The sequence below is a fragment of the Octodon degus genome, unplaced genomic scaffold, assembly GCF_000260255.1.
Source record: "Octodon degus isolate 3935 unplaced genomic scaffold, OctDeg1.0 scaffold00127, whole genome shotgun sequence".
Classification (NCBI taxonomy): domain Eukaryota; kingdom Metazoa; phylum Chordata; class Mammalia; order Rodentia; family Octodontidae; genus Octodon; species Octodon degus.
Window position 1 is genome coordinate 4,825,390 of NW_004524703.1, and position 2,456 is coordinate 4,827,845.

A 2,456-nucleotide genomic window follows, 5' to 3' on the forward strand; every position below is an offset into this window, starting at 1 on the left:
AAGGAAAAAAAAAAACACCTCTCTTATTTTGGCTAAACTCTTAGATCAGGGATACTTACAATTTATAAGAAGGGTAAACTGGTATGAAATAAAGACTATTAAGTGCTAGCATTTAGTGGCACTGATGCCTTCTAAGCGCCTGCCTGGCAAGCACAAAGACTGGAGCTTGATTCCCAGTACCACAGGCAATGCTGGCTCTGAAACCAGGCATGGTGGTTAACACCTAAATCCCAGCTCTGGAGAGGCTGAGACAGTACAATCACTGCAAGTCTGAACTGCACAGTGAAACCTTGTATCGAATGAATGAAATGAATGAATGAATGATCGATTGATTAATTTAAAATCATCAAAAACACAACCACATGCTGGAGATGTATCTCAGTGGTAAAGTACTTGAATGGCATGTGTGAAAGCCCTGGGTCTGATTCCCAGAACTCAAAACAAAATAAACAAAAACAGGCTAAGCATTGGTGGTATACACCTATAATTTCAGCACTCTGGAAGGCTGAGGCAAGAAGATGGCAAATTCAAACCCAGGGTCTTGGGCAACTTAGCAAGACCCTGTCCAAAAAAAAAAAAGTAAAAATATAGGGATGAGGGCTGGGGAAATAGCTTGACAGTCTAAGCACCTGCCTGGCAAGCACAATTTGATCTCAGGTACCAAAGGCTATGCCAGCTCCGCAACCCCAGGCGTGCTGTGCTGACCACCAAAACCGGGTGTCATGGCACATGCCTGTAATCCCAGCACTGGGGAGGCTGAGCCACAAGGATCACTACAACTCTGAGCTGCATAGCAAGACCCTGTACCAAATTAATTAATCAATTAAAACAACTAGAAATGAGAGAAGGACCCAGGTTCAACCTCCAGTACTGCCCACCACAAAAATACCATAAAAATAAATACAAACAGCTACAGTTACTACTGTTAAATCCTATAATCATATAAATGCCATCTAATGTTGTCATTAATATGTCCTGGTTCACCCTGAAGTCAGGCAGTCTGCCTTCAGCACTGCAATAGTATATGAAAACTTCTATGATCCTGACTTTGCAATAGGTCCTCTAGTAAGCCCAAAGTCTTACTTTAGAAATGTACTGATTTTATCTTTCAGTTTCTCTAACTCACAGAAGGTAACGTTCTGCTTAAGTCAGCAAAGATATGAACACCTCCAAAACACTTTTTTTATATTAACAATATGTAAATTTAGTCAATGCAATAATTAGTTACATAAATGACAAATTTTGGAAACGTAAATAGGTACTATGGACAATAAATAAAAGCTACTCTACAGAAACAAAATTTTAACTTGGAAACCATAAAACTTTCTCTGCCGGTCTCTGAAGACACTGCAATTAAACATAGAATTTTTGGAGACCATATTAGCTATGCAATAAAACCTGTGCTTTCGGCCTTTTTACCAAGATGGCACCAAAAGCAAAAAAGGAAGGTCCTGCCCCTCCCAAAGCTGAAGCCAAAGCAAAAGCTTTGAAGGCCAAGAAGGCCATGCTAAAAGGCAGCCACAGCCACAAAGAGAAGATACGAACGTTGCCCACCTTCCACCGTCCCAAGACACTGTGGCTCCAGACGCAGTCCAAATACCCTTAGAAGAGCACCCCCAGGAGAAACAAGCTTGACCACTATGCCAACATCAAGTTCCCCCTGACCACAGAGTGAGCCATGAAAAAGATTGAGGACAACAACACATTCGTGTTCATTGTGGATGTCAAAGCCAATAAGCACCAAATCAAACATGCTGTAAAGAAGCTCTATGACATCAATGTTGCCAAGGTCAATACCCTAATCAGGCCTGATGGAGAGAAGAAGGCATATATTCGACTAGCTCCTGATTAACTGGATGGTGCCAACAAAATTGGGATCATCTAAACTGAGTCCAGCTAGTTAATTCTAAATATATACTTTTTTTTTCCCTCCTCAGGAAAAAAAAAAACAAAACCTGTTATTTCAAGCGACTCCCAAAAAGTTTAAGAATTCCTACTGTGTCACAACTTTTCACACGTTACTTATTAAAAGTGGGACAAAGGAAGAACCAGAATTTTTTAAGACATCAAAACAGTTCATTAAAAACAGAAGTCATCTTTTCTTTTAAATTTTCCCCTTCTCTTCCCAATTAGACTAAACCCTGGGACAAAAAAGCACCATGATGAGGCATGAGCACATTCATCAAGCTCAGAAAAATACCTGGTACATAAGTATCTGAAAGACTGGATGGGCTCTTATATAAGATGATGCTGTAAGAGAAAAAGAGCAAATGCCACTGGTCTTTTCTCTATCCTGGTTACCCAGAGAAGGCTCCAGCCTTCCCGTTTCCCACACTACTTCATTTCAGTGGTCACAAGCAACATAAACACAGGAGACTTCTCAACTTTTAAAAACAATTTGGAGCCATCTATGGTGGCTCACACCTGTACTCTCAGTACTCAGGAGGCTGAGGCAG

The 2,456-nt window shown here is 40.7% G+C and overlaps 1 protein-coding gene and 1 pseudogene across 5 annotated transcripts in view; one reads left to right on the forward strand and one right to left on the reverse strand.

Moving 5' to 3' along the window:
- Arid4b (AT-rich interaction domain 4B) overlaps nt 1–2,456 on the reverse strand; it is a 185,884-nt gene that overhangs the window by 133,391 nt on the left and 50,037 nt on the right. The gene's annotated exons all lie outside the window — the stretch shown is intronic.
- On the forward strand, nt 1,424–1,885 carry LOC105743483 (annotated as a pseudogene).